The following is a 15,286-nucleotide window of genomic DNA, read 5'->3' on the forward strand; positions in this document are numbered from 1 at the left end:
TGTTTTTGTTGACATACCAAATCTCTTCAAACTCCTGATGAAGTATAATCACTGCCTTGCCTTCTTTATAACTGCATTAATATGTTGGACCAGGTTAAGTCCTGAGAGATCTTGACATCCAAGAACTTGAAACTACTCACTCTCCCCACTTCTGATCCCTGAGGATTGGTGTGTTCCTTTATCTTACTCTTCCTGAAGTCCACAATCAGCTCTTTCGTCTCACTGACAATGAGTGCAAGGGTGTTGTTGCAACACCACTCCACTAGTGGCGTATCTTGCTCCTGTACGCCCTCTCATCACCATCTGAGACTCTACCAACAATTGTTGCATCATCAACATGGTAGTTGAGCTATGCCTAGCCACACAGTCATGGGTATATAACGGAGCAGAGCAGTGGGCCATGCACACACCCGAGGTGCACCAGTGTTGATCGTCAGTGAGGAAAAGGTATTATCACCAATCTGCACAGATTGTGGTCTTCCGGTTAGGAAGTCAAAGATCCAATTGCAGAGGGAGGTACAGAGGCCCAGGTTCTGTAACTTCTCAAATCACAATTATAGGTGTTAAATGCTGAGCTATAGTCAGTGAACAGCATCCTGACACAGATGTTCATATTGTCCAGGTGGTCTAAGGCCAAGCGAAGAGCCATTGAGATTGCATCTGCCACTGACCTATTGTGGCAATAGGCAAATTGCAATGGGTCCAAGTCCTTGCTAAGTCAAGAGTTCAGTCTAGTCATGACCAACCTTTCAAAGCTTTTCATCACTGTACATGTAAGTGCTACCAGGCAATAGTCATCAAGGCAGCTCACATTATTCTTCTTAGGCATTGATATAATTGTTGCCTTTTTGAAGCAAGTGGGAACTTCCACCCGTAGCAGTGAGGTTGAAAATGTCCTTGAATACTCCCACCAGTTGGTTGGCACAAGTTTTCACAGCCTTACCAGGTACTCCATTGGGACCTTTCGCCCTGCGAGGGTTCACCCTCTTTAAAGGTCTGAGAGAGAGATCACAGGGTCACCAAGTGCAGCAGGTATCTTCACAGCTGTAGTTATATTAGCCCTTTCAAAGCAGGCATAGAAGGCGTTGAGTTCATCTGGTAGTGAAGCATCGCTCCCATTCATGCTATTGGGTTTCACTTTGTAGGAAGTAATGTCTCGCAAACCCTGTCAGAGTTGTCGTACATCCAATTTCGCTAGTGAAGGGTCTGGGCCCGAAATATCGACTGTCTTCTCTTTATCACAGATACTGCCTGGCCTGCTGAGCTCCTTCAGCATTTTGTGTATATTACTTTGATTTCCAGCATTTGCAGATTTTCTCTTGTAAGTAGAGTCCTATTAGAGAAGGAACTGCACTCTACTTCATCTTCGGGAGGAAGATGGGCAAGTCGTAGAGGTATCTGTTGAGGAACTGTTTGGAAAAAGTGACTAGTTCAGTAAGGTTCAAGGTAGTCAATGGAAAAAGACAAGGTTAGTTGTAGAGTTAAGGTCTTCAACGGTGGGGGGTGGGGGGGGTGGTTAGGGCCAATTTCAAACAGCACAAAGAAAGACCTGGACAAAGTACAAACCCATTTCCAGAAAAGTTGGGATATTTTACAAAATGCAATAAAAACACAAATCTGTGATATGTTAATTCACATGAACCTTTACTTAACTGACAAAAGTACAAAGAAAAGATTTTCAATAGTTCTACTGACCGACTTAATTGTATTTTGTAAATATACACAAATTTAAAATTTGATGGCTGCAACACACTCAACAAAAGTTGGGACAGAGTTAAAATAAGATTGAAAAGTGCACAGAGTATTCAAGTAACACCGGTTTGGAAGGCTCCACATTAAGCAGGCTATCTGGTAGCAGGTGAGGTATCATGACTGGGTATAAAAGTAGCATCCATCAAAGGCTCAGTCTTTGCAAGCAAGGATGGGTCATGGCTCACCCCGTTGTGCCAAAATTTGTGAGAGAATTGTTAGTCAGTTCAAAAGGAACATTTCTCAACGCAAGATTGCAGAGAATTTACATCTTTCAACATTACAGTACATAATATTGTGAAAAGATTCAGAGAATTCAGACACATCTCAGTGCGTAAAGGGCAAGGTTGGAAACCACTGTTGAATGCGTGTGATCTTCAAGCCCTCAGGCGGCACTGCCTAAGAAACCATCATGCTACTGTGACAATTATAGCCACCTGGGCTCAGGAGTGCTTCGAAAAACCACTGTCCACTCAACACAGTCCGTCGCTGCATCCAGAAATGCAACTTGAAACTGTATTACGCAAGAAGGAAGCCATACATCAATTCTATGCAGAAACGCCGGTGAGTTCTCTGGGCCCGAGCTCATCTCAGATGCAATGTTGAAGGTGGTGAAAAAGAACCCAAAGGTGACAGCAAAAGACCTGCAGAAATCTACAACTTGCTAAAGTTTCTGTTCGTGTGTCTACTTTAAGAAAAACACAGAACAAGAATGGTGTTCGTGGAAGGATACCACTGCTCTCCAAAAAAAAACACATAACAGTGCTGCATGTCTCAAGTTTAAAAAAGACCACCTGAATGTTCCACAATCCATCTGGGACATTGTTCTGCGGACAGGTGAAACAAAAGTTGAACTTTTTGGTAGAAATGCACACCACTATGCTTAGAGGAAAAAGGGCATTGCACAGCTCCACCAAAACCTCATCCCAACTGTGAAGCGTGGTGGAAGGAGCATCATGGTTTGGGGCTGCTTTGCTGCCTCAGAGCCAGGGCAACTTGCAATCATTGAGGTAACAATAAATTCAAAATTGTATCGAGCCATTTTACAGGAGAATGTCGGTAGCGGTCTGTCACCTGAAGCTTAATAGAGTTGGATGATGCAACAAGGCAAGGATCTGAAACACAAGAGTAAATCAACAGAATGGTTTAAAAAAATGTTATGGAATGTCCAAGTCAGAGTTCAGGCCTTAACGCGATTGAGATGCTGTGGCATGACCTGAAGAGGGCTGTTCATGCAAGGTACCCCAGAAATATTGAGGAACTGAAGTAGTTTTCTATGGAGGAATGATCTAAAATTCCTCTTCACCATTGTGCAAGTCTGATCAGCAGCTACAGGAAACGTTTGGTGGAGGTTACTGCTGCTAAAGGAGGTTCTACCAGTTATTAAATACAAGGAGTCACATACTTTTTCCAGTCTGGACTGTGAATGATTAAACAATGTGTTCAATAAAGACATGAAACATACAATTGTTTGTATTATTAGTTTAGGCTGATTGTGTTTGTCTATTATAGTGACTTACATGAAGATCAGACCAAATTTTAAAGAGTAATTAATGTAGAAAACCAGTTATTGACAGAGGGTTCACAATCTTTTTGTTGCAACTGTAGGTGAGAACTTAATTAAGAGGTCAAGAATTCATGAAGTGGTCTTTTTCAATACTCACTAGCTACAACATGGTGCTTGATTCTTTGTGTGTTAAAGAATAAAACAAACAACTACAGGCCAGTGTGCCTAACATAGGTCACAAGAAAATTACTGGAAAAGATGGATAGAAGGATAGATAAAAGGATTAGAATGGCGATGAGAAAGTTAGTTGGACTGGTGACGTTAATATATAGTTCAGCATTTTAAAGGGTGGAGGCAGAGCAAAAGTAGCATCACATTTTTAAAGGTACCTACATGAACACTTGATATACTACAATCCTGAAGGCCATGGACCAAGAGCCAAAAATATTGACTTTAATAGTTCTTTTGGACTGGGACAGACCTTATGCTACGTATTTAAAACAAAGCCACTTCATGGGCACCCAAGTGAAAAGAATCTTTTGTAAAAGAAAACAAAACAAAATGCAGATAGTTAAGACTAGCCTATGTGTAGTAATGACCACTATATGTCATTAGAAATCTAAATAACCACATTGGGATAGCTCTAATCTGAGGGGAAGGTTTAGATCATAATCCTAAAGAAAAAGTAGGAGCCTCTAAAAGAATAGATTAATAAAGTGTGATGATCAGTCATTGGTGTAAAGACAAAGTCAAGATTTCACAATTAAATAAACCACTGCAGCAGTAGGTAATATTGAAAATCTATTACCTCAAAGTACTTTATGCAAACTGTAAACACATGCATCTCAAAGCACCTAAATTAAACTTTGCTTTTAGTTACCACAGCAAGATGAAACGTGTATTTATACAAGAAAATACAATTTAAATGAACATATGGAAATCTATCCACTTCGTTGAGCACCTCCGCTCCATCCGTAAAAAGGACTTCCTGCTAGCCAACCATTTTAATTCCTACCCTGGTCCATGGCCTCCTCTTCTGTCACAAGGAGGCCACTCAGGTTGGAGGAGCAATACCTCATGTTCTGTCAAGATAGTCTTCAATCTGATGGCATGAACATCAATTTCCACAACCTCTGGTAATTATTTCCCCCACCTTTCCCCTTCTTCAATTCCCAATTCTGGCCTCTTACCTCTTCTCCTCACCTGCCTATCATTTCCCCCTTGCTGCCCTCCCTTTCTCCAATGGTCCCCTCTCCTATCAAGATTCCTTCTCCAACCCTCATCTTTTCCACCTCACCTCCTAGCTTCTTACTTCATCCTCTCCCCCACCCACCCAGATTCACCCATCACCTTCTAGCTTGTTCTCCTTCAACCCCCTTACCTTTTGTTCTAGCATCTTCCCCCCCACCTTTCCAGTGCTGATGAAGAGACCTTACCCGAAATGTCAACTGTTTATTCATTTCCATAGATGCTGTCTGACTGAGTTCCTCCAGCATTTTATGTGCATTGCTTTGAAAATCTGTCCTATTGGGTTGTGCAGAGAACATGAACTAGTGATTACAGGAATTCTATTTATAATTGATTTTGAATAACATTATACATAATTACCAAATTAATTTTATATTTTTTGTACTTAGATTTTGAAAATTCGTAAAGCGTATTTTTGGTTATATTCATATGCTTAGCTTCACACAAACGTTACTTACGTGTTGGCATGACTGCAAGTTTTTAACTTGCACTAAATTATTTTTAAATTTACATCTGCAAATTAGAAAATTAAGTAATTGCTGACTGATAATCTTGCCAAATCCTTTGGTCACTAAGTAGGTAATTTTATATCACAGTTTTAGAATAGATAATAGCACCATGGTGATAACCTGAAGATATCCCCAAGTTGTGTGTGTGTTGTTGGTGAGCCCAGAAAACACCTTACAACAGAACATCTGTATTTAAAGTTTACATTCACAACAATCCTGGAAAATTTAATTTATAGGTTGTGGAGATGTAAACAGTATCTAAAATGCTAAACAATTAATTTTAAAAGCGCTGAGATGTGGCAGAATTTCACCTTCAAACATTATCAATAATGTGACATTCTGCAAAGATTACATAGAAAATACAAAGTTGAGGGAAGGAGGTATAGATGTGGGTCTAATAACATGGGCATTCTGAACAATGGGTTGACAGAGCAAATATTAAAACATTCTCCCTTGGGAAGTGATTAAATATTCTAAAATATGATACTTCATTTAGAGTTTAAGATTTGGTACGTCAACAAAGACTAACACATTTCTACAGCTATACCATGGATAGCATTCTGATTGGTTACATCACACCTGGTATGGTGGTTCTAAAGCACAGGATTGAAAGACACTGCAGAAAGTTGTAGACTCAGCCAACTCCATTACGGACACAGCCTTCCCACCATCAAGAACATTTTCAAAAGGCAGTGCACCAAGAAGGCAGCACCAATCATTAAGGACCATCACCTTCTAGGACATGTCCTCTTCCCTTTACTACCATTGGGGAGGAGGTACAAGAGCCTAAAGATGCACACTCAAAATTTTAGTTTCTTGGTCTCTGCGATCAGATTTCTGTACAGTCCATGAACATTAAAGGAAAAGTCAGGTACATTTGTTTTTTTGTAATTTACTAGTTACTTTTTAATGTCTTGCACTGTTAAGGCATCTGTTAGTGTTGCAAGACCATGGATCTGCACCTGGAAAGTCTTCAGTCTCCAGGGTGCAGGCCTGGGCAAGGTTGTATGGAAGACCGGCAGTTGCCCATGCTGTGAGTCTCCCCTCTCCATGACACCGATGTTGTCCAAGGGAAGGGCAAGGGCCGATACAGCTTGGCACCAGTGTCGTCGCAGAGCACTGTATGGTTAAGTGCCTTGCTCAAGGACACAACATGCCGCCTCGACTGGGGCTCGAACTCACGACCTTCAGGTTGCTAGTCGAATGCCTTAAGCAATTGGCCACGTGCCCAGTATCTTGCACTGTACTGCCACCACAAAACAAGTAATTTGATGACATACGATATTTCAGTGATAAACCCAATTGAGACAATAGACTTACCCAGTCAACGGCCACGATGCAATATTTTCTACTATACACTTCAATGCTCACTTTGTGCTGTACGAGTTCTGCAGAAAATAGGATTCCACTTGATCTGAATCACTAAATATATTGAAAGCCACATACACTGAAAGTCTGTTGACCATATCATTGTAAATGGCTAAGTTGGATTTCAGTATTCCTGAGAAATTACACTACAAATATCACATGAAATTGTTGGTGTTTCTGTTTCCCCTCTTCTTTAGATGCATGTTTCCAGTATAATAAACAATTTGCAGCAAGTCACATGCCCCAACCCAACTCAAATGCACTGGTTGATACAAATCATTAAATACTCAGATAAAGTAAATACTAAATAGTGATGGACTGATATCAGAACCACCTGCAAAGAGCAAATATGATTCAGGAGGGAATAAAAATCAGATAATAATGGTACAACTGAAGTCCAGCACAAAAAAATCCGGCAAAAACGCAGGCTTGGGTTGATTTAATATCATTCTTATGCTCTAGTACGAAAAGTTAGAACATAATCATGCGTTTGACTGGTGTTATGAAAGATAAGAAATATTTTGTCTGTTTTGAGAAAATTAAAAATTCCACACGACATGCTGGCTCTTGACGTGCTACCAGAGCTTGTGTTCCAGAGAACAGCCTGGGCCTGTGGCTGCAAGAATCAGGCAGTTACAATGAGCAGATGGTCAACACAATGCGGCCAAAAACACAGCTATTTTGTATATAATTAGATGCTGCACATCAAAAAGAATTACAGAATTTGTAATTGGTTGCTTCTTGAGCTCTTGGAATGCCCATAAGCAATAATGCGGAGGGGATATTGGCAGGGTGGGTTGGTTAAGCACATTCACCAAGTTCAAAGTTAAAATCTAGAAATGATTGTCATTTTATGGACCCCAAACCTCTTATTTATCCCTAGCCAGCAGTTTTGTAGGGAGCTACTGACAAAATCCTTCTTGTGGGTCAGCTCGTCTTTCTGAACACACACAGATATGCAGAAGTCAGAGATAAAATGCAGGCAAGATGGCAGCACATCCAAACCTGCACTCAGATTTACCAAATCCAGGGATTGGCTGATTCAACTGTAATCAAGCACAACACAACACTCAAAATAAATATAGCAATGATCAAAAGAATTAAAATCAGTGAAGTGCCTTCGACCTTAGGCATCAACTCTTACACTTCTCACAGATGGGGCCTGACCTGCTGTGTTTTCCCAGAATTTTCTGTTTTCATTTTAGTATTAAATGTAATTTGCTTCAGAAGCCACTCACAAACATATCAAGTAGATGTTATAAGTCAAAAAGTCCCTTGTGCCAGTGGTAACTACATCCACTTAACTGCAGAATGACCTTGAAATGAAAACTAATATGGATCATTCAGAGGTGCTGAAAAAACTTTGCAGAAGCAGTGCCCCATATTGTAATTCTCAGATATCCAAAGAATCAGACTACCTTTATGAAGAAAAGCTTGGACAAAAGCAGGCAAATGCTTTCCAGATTCACCAAATCATTGTCAAAAGAACATTTAAAATTCAAGAGATTCTGCAGATGCTAGAAATCTTGAGCCATGGACAAAATGCTGAAGAAGTCAAAAGTCAAGCAGCATCCATGGAACGGAATAAATACTTAATGTTTTGTGCCGAGACCCTTCATCAGGACTAGAAAACAAAGGGGCAGAAGCTAGAATAAGGTGGTGGGTGGGGAGGAGGAGGAGTACAAGCTGATAGGTGAAGCCAGATAGGGGGAAATGGAGGGGAGCATGAAGTGAGAAGCTGGGAGGTGATAGGTGAAAGAAGGAATCCAATAGGCAAGGACAGTGGATATGGAAGAAAGGGAAGGCGGAAGGGCACCTTAAGGAAGTGATGGGTGGGTGAGAAGAGAGGAACCAGAACGGGGAATGGAAAAAGAGGGGGGAGATAACTTATTTCTGTTATGACTAATATTAAAACATCAGTATTATGACTTCATATTTCATATGAGCTGCTTCTGATGCTTTCCCCATTCATAAGTTTTATAAGTTGCAGTTCAGTCCAATACATGACCCTATCGTTGCTTAGGATAAAATGAAAAATAAAATTCAATTCATGAGGGTCTGTGTGTACAAACAGTGGCTTTCAATGTAATTTACTGTACTTATCACAGTGAACAGAAGCAATACAAGGATCATTCATCAAGCTTAAAGTAAATTTATTATCAAAGAACGTACATGTCACCATATACTACCCTGAGATTAATTTTCCTGCAGGCATTCACAGTAGATACAAAGAAACACAACAGAATCAAAGAAGAATTGCAAAGATGGACAAATAACCAGTGTGCAAAAGACAAACTCTGCAAATACAAAAACAAATAATAGTAATAATAATTAAGTACTAAATGGACTCCCTTGAAAAGCAAGTCCATTAGAATTGTGGGATCAATCCAGTCAACTCACAAGGTCAGACTGTAAAGCTAAATTCTAAAAAGATAAATTGAATGTTTGGCAAATTATTTCTGGGGGGAGGGGAAGAGAGAAAAAAGTGCAGTGGACAAAAGTAACTGCACTGAACAAAGCCATTCCATGCTGTTACCTGTTGATGACATTTGTGAAGAAAGCAAACATTTCTTTAGCTTACAACCAAAACAAATTCAAGACAAAGAATTTCTAATTGCACCCTTCCTCCACATCATAGTGGACAAACCCTGTATTGTCTATGACAAGTACTTCTTTTCATTCAGCATGGACAACGCTAGAGATTATTTGGGAATTAAATAGCCTGCATTACATGCAACAAATTAATAATTCACAAAGTAGTTGGCTGTATTATAGTTATCAGGTTAGCTATTTATGGACATATTCTCATGTTAACACTGCAAGTACAAACTGCACCAGTAATGATTTGCTCCAGCATGCAGCATGAAACCAAAGATACATTTTAACTTCAAGCATGAAATTTGCGTTCCTATACATTGCACTGCTAATTGATCAGAAAGAGAGATTGCTGCTGCAGAACAAGGGATGCTGTGCATAGTTTTAACACAAAAAAAAGCTTTTCCTGCTTGCAACTCAGGCACAAGAAACAAAAGGCAACCAGCAAGCTGGAAAACCTACAGAATTCTAATGGCACTCTGATGAGCCACAGTTGTACATTAATGACCAATCCCACTCTCCCAATTCAGCAAGCTGAGAACTGAAGCTGTAGAAATTGCAGTCAATATACTTGAAATATACAACTAGGAAATCACAACGCAAAAATATTCTGATCATATTCGATGTTATCCTATTCAGCAAAAATTTTAACTACATCTCTTTATTGAAGAAGCTACTGGAAAAAATATAGGTCAGCCACTTTGCAGAGAGAAAAGTAGCATTAATCAATAACTACTAACTTTTGCTTTCTTTAGGTGCTTTGCATGAACTGCTATGAATTGTCAATACATTTTACCAAGATCAGCTGGAGAAAACAGTTAGTCTAGCTAGCACTGAATAACAGGCTACAGTTAAAAAAAAATCAATCATCTGATTGAGATGACATCATGATGTTAGAGCTTCACAGGGCTCCAAGCACCTCAGATTTAAATGCCAGCTTGACCTTAGTTAAAATATGCAATTTTGCATCTGAAAAAATATATGCAGTTATATGACAATTTACAACACCAAAATGTGAATGAATGCTCTATCAATGCCTTCTTCTGTTAAGACTGAAACCAAGCGAAGCTACCATTAAAATAAATCCCTGGTATAACCCAATATTTTTGTATACTCAAATGCAATGTTAATTCTCAGTATATTTACATATTCCAATCTTGTATATTGTATATAATTAATCTGCACCCACATTGATAGTAATAACTTTCAAGGAAATGCTTTATATTTCATAATTTATCACTTATCAGTCATCTGCTTTAAGCTAATGTGGCTTCTACCCATATTAATGTAAAATCTACTGAATTTACTCTCCAGTGTTGTGATTTCCAATACAATAAATCCCCACAGTTCCAACCACTATACAGCACATTGTTGATTTGCAATAATATTTACCTTCTAATTTATTTTAAATGAAATAAAACTACTGGGCCTCAACTACATTGCATAAAATTGATTGACATCTGTACTCGTGCACATCAACCATTAAATGCTGTGATTTTTTTTTAAAAATCTGATTTCAATCTCTCCTAGTGCGTATCGGTGATACGAATCTGCGTTAATGCAAGGTTATCCTGGTCGTCCTATACAGCTTGCCAGCATTGCATAACGTCCTTTCCCTCAATAGGACTTCTGCACCTTCCCTGCAGTGCCGGTTGCTAGGCCGGTTGCTAGCCAGACCCAATCACGGGGCTCCACCTTACCGTAAAGCTGCTGCTTGTAGGTGTTTCGGGAGAGGCGGAAGCGAAAAAGAAACGCAGCCCCCGAGCTGTGCTATTTCATCCTAACCTTCCTTATTAATCCGGTCTCTTCTACCGCGGGCCGCCCCGCTGCCTCACTCGGCGCCCGACTTGTACGGAGGCGTCTTTTCCAGCGGCGGCCCCTTTTCCGGCCGGCAACTCTCGCGAGAACAAAGGCACCTTCCCTACTCCTCCCGCGAGATCTGCCAGCATCAGTACCAGTCACTCATCGGTCACCGTGGTAACCGCAGCTCTCTCCACCGGGATAATCACTTGGCCAGGTAGGAAGGCATCTCTGAACTCTAAGGAGGCTGTCGCACGTTGCCCATACCAGTCAAGCCAACAAGGAAACTTATAAAGTTGCCCCCTTTGAGAAATGTGCAGCTGGGGAAAAGTATGAGGCAAGTCAGGGTTACCATACCAACCAATATGCCCCTCTAAGCTACTCCCATTTAGCCATATCACTCTAAACCTTTCCCATCCATGTACCCACCCCTTGCCTCTTTAATTTTGTTATTGTATCTGCCTCAACCTCTTGTCTGACAGCTATATCCATATATTCAAGATTCAAAATAGTTTAACTTAATTTCCTGAACACAAGTGCAGACATCCCACCCTGCAAAAACTCATTTCAGGGTGGTAGCACCCCCGCCCCCCCCGTCGACCTCCAAGGGTGTATGTAATACTTTGTTTAGTGATTTTGTCTAATCTGTAAACCAAGTTGGGTATATGCCAAAAATGTGACATTAAAATATGTACTTATATTATCATGTTTATTCTATTACAATTTTAAGTAAGTCTACGTGGAGTTTGGTCTCATCACGTAGGACATCAATAGCGTAGCTCCTTAGCAGCCAGCCAGCTAGTTTAAATAACGTTAGCTACGATAATGAACGAATGACACCTGCTAAACTCACCTCAATATGTCTTTTACATTTTAACCCACCATGGGCAATAGAAAAGTCACCATTGCAAACAGTGCAGCGAGCAGCACTGTCATTATTTTTGAGTCGACTGTAAAGCCCGCCCACAGAGAAAACTGAAAGGTCTACTTGGAAGGGGTCCCCAACATTTTTTGCAACGCAGACCGGTTTAATATTGACAATATTCTTGCGGACCGGTCGACTGGGGGCGGGGGTGTTAATCACGACCGGAATATAGGTGATGTCAATTGCATCATAACGTTTTGAGTAACATTTGGTTATTAAACACACAGCGCATACTTTCACCGTATGAACATGTAAAATCATTGCAACACACACCAATATCGCTGAATCAGTGGGGAACCCTGGGCTTGTTTCCCTGCAACAAGACGATGCCATCGAAGGGTGATGGGAGACAGCGATACTCGAAGGGGGTTCCTTATGTCCAGATTATTCCGCAATTTAGTTTTCATTGCAGAGACATGTTGGAAATGGAAGCAACGTTTTCAGTGCTTTCATGGCTATCTCAGGATATTTAGCCTTGACTTTGATCCAGAATGCCGGCAGAATTGTTATGTCAAACATACTTCTCAGCTCACTGTCATTTGCAAGCTCGAGGAGTTAATCTTCTTCCCATGTTGACATAGATGACGCGTGCGTAATGACTTCGCGTGCGTTCAAGCTCAACAGTGCGTGATAGGGAATGAGGAAAGGTGCAGCTGACTCACATCGCCAAATCATATCGTTTTCTCGTAGCCCGATGGTTGGGGACCACTCTTAGCACGAAGACAGACCAAATCAGGATGTTTGCTCTCCCTCTCCCTCTCTTTCTCAAAAAAAAATCTATTTGCGGGATATTGTATATAATTTCCGGGCGTCAGGGAGCCACTACTGAGATGCAGGAGACTCCCGGAACTTCCAGGAGAGGTGGGATGTCTGCAAGTGTAAAGCAGAACAGACTAATTGTTACTTCCAACCTGATGCAACACAAAAGAAGCATAAATGATAAAGAACACAATAACAATAAAACAAAATAAATATAAATAATAAGATAGATTGATTGTACGTCCACAAAGTTGACAGTAGGCTGTACATGAGGTAACTGATAGGAAATAATAAAGTAGTGGTGGAGTTAGTGGGTAGACATGTTAAGCAGCCTTACTGCTTGGGGAAGGTAACAGTTTTTGAGTTTGGTAGTTTTGGTATGGATGCTACACAGCCTAGTGGGAGTGAGACAAACAGTCCATCAGCAAGGTGGGTGGGATCCTTCATGATGTTACTGGTTCTTTTTTCAACACAATATATCTTTGATGGTGGGTAGACTGGTGCCAGTGATCCATTGGGTAGTTTTGGCTGCTCATTGTAGAGATTTCCTATCCGCTGCAGTGCAGTTTCCTTACCAAGCAGTGATGCAGCTTGTTAGGATGCTGTCTACTGCACATCTGCAGAATGCTGTGAGTATTTTATGGGAGGCAGGGTTTGAGGGTCGGCACAACATTGTGGGCTGAATGGCCTGTACTGTGCTGTACTATTCTATGTTCTATAGTTGAGTAAAGTCCAGCTCTCTTCATCCTCCTCAAAAAAATAGAGATATCTGTGAGCTTACCTGATCATGTAGGATGTGTTCTGGGACTATGAGATGTTTTGTGTGGTGTGCACTCCCAGGAGTTTGAAACTACTTGCAGTTTCCATTGGCTGTGTCACCGATATAAAGAGGGATGTGAGTTGTGCGAGTTCTCTTGAAGTCAAAAACCACCTCCTTTATCTTGTTGACATTGTGGAAGAGGCTATTTGCCTGGCACCAGGTTTTGAGCTCTTCCATCTCCTCTCTGTAGGCCGTTTCATTGTTGTTGGTGATGACTCCCACCACTGTCATGTCATTGGCAAACTTGATGATGTGATTGCTCAGGTGTTTGGCCATGCAGCCATGTGTGAGCAGCGTGTACAGCAATTGGCTCAGCACGCAGTCCTGTGGGGACACCTGTGTTAAAGATGATGTGGAGGGAGGAGTGATTGTACATCCTGACTATCTGAGGTCTATTCATTAGGAATGCACCACCCTCTGTATGGAGTTACCTCTCAGGTCCCTTCTCACATTAAACTTGTGTCCTCCAGGTTTTAATTCCATTTTCCCAGGGGGATAAAAATCATGTGTGTATTCATTCTATTTAAATCTCTCATGATTTTATACACCTCAATAAATTCAAGTTCATGTTTATTGCTGTTCAACATGTGTACAGCCAAATGAAATAACATTTCTCTAGACCAAGGTGCAAAACACAGTACATATGACTCATGCACAACACATACAGTAATGTTACAGCAAAAAAATTAATAAGTAATAACATTTAGCATCAGTGCATTTATGACTCAAATTTAAAAAGTAAACACTATAACAGTTTTGGCACTTTATAAATGATGAAACCTGGGTGATGGTAGTTTAGTCATCTTATGGCCTGGGGGAAGAAGCTGCTTCCCATCCTTTTCCTAATGCTACAGTGTGCGCTGCCTTTTGGTAATAAGTCAAAGAGATTGTGGGGTGGACAGGAGGGATTCTTGACAATGCTAAGGGCCCCATGTATGCAGCACTCCTGATAAATATCTCAGATGGGCAGAAGCGAGACCCCAGTGTTTCCCCCTTTGTAGGGACTTGTGGTTGGATACCTTGCAATTCCTGTACCAGATGGTGATGCAGTGGATCAGGACATTAGGACACTCTCATTAGTGCTTCCGTAAAAATGGGTTAGAATGGTGTTAAGGGGGTGGAGCCCTGCTTGCCTCAATTTTCTCAGGAGGTGGAGATGCTGCTGTGCTTTCTTAACTGGTGTTGAGGGACCAGGTGAGATTGGCTGTTACATGCACACCCAGATATTTGGTGCTCCAGCTCTCTCCATAGAGGAGCAATTAATGTACAGTGAGAGGAGTGAGTTAGCTTTCATCTCTTAAGTCCCCAATCGTCTCTTTACTCTTGTCCAGGTTGAGACTCAAGTTGTTGCGCTTGCCCCACTTTACAAACTACTCTACCTCCTCTCTGTTTGCTGCCCCTCAGTCTTCTACACACCAACCAAGTCCTGACTTGTCCAACCTCTCTCCATGACTCATCACACTCCACCAGGTGTGCTCTTTTGTGCAGGTACATAGAATGAAGGTGGTATGAAATGTGTAAATAAACTGCCTGCTGGGAAATGAACATACCTTTGACATTAAAGCAACATTGGACCAAGTGTGAGATGAAAGAGTTCATGTAGTTTAAGTCAGTGAGCATCCAGTATAAAACAGGTCAATGGCTAGATTCATTCCTTGCACAATCATTCCATCCTTAGGACTTCACCACAGAAAGTGCAGTGTCCTAGTCTTTAACTGCTTCATCACTGACTTTCCTTCCATTATAAAATTAAAATGTACAATGTTCAATTTCATTCACAACTTCATTCACGGCAAAGAAGTGACAGGCAATGAACATCTATAGCAAGGAAGAATCTAATGACGCACCCTCAACATTAAATTTACTATTTCTAATTTCTCCACCATCTACATACTTTGACCAGGAACTTATTTACTAACCATATAAATAGCACAGCTGAAAGACCAAGCTGGATATGTGGCAGGTGACTCATGCCTTGACATTCCAAAGACATTCAGCCACCTACA

General features: G+C 40.9%; 1 protein-coding gene across 1 annotated transcript in view; it reads right to left on the reverse strand.

The window, feature by feature from the left end:
* The window catches only part of LOC140212010 (secretory carrier-associated membrane protein 5), a 69,386-nt gene extending 58,532 nt beyond the window's left edge, over positions 1-10,854 (reverse strand). The window contains exon 1 of the mRNA XM_072282366.1: positions 10,677-10,854. The gene's annotated coding sequence lies outside the window, so the exon portion shown is untranslated. The remainder of the gene's footprint in view (positions 1-10,676) is intronic.
* Positions 10,855-15,286: the final 4,432 nt, after the last annotated feature.

This window comes from Mobula birostris, chromosome 18 (assembly GCF_030028105.1).
Source record: "Mobula birostris isolate sMobBir1 chromosome 18, sMobBir1.hap1, whole genome shotgun sequence".
Classification (NCBI taxonomy): domain Eukaryota; kingdom Metazoa; phylum Chordata; class Chondrichthyes; order Myliobatiformes; family Myliobatidae; genus Mobula; species Mobula birostris.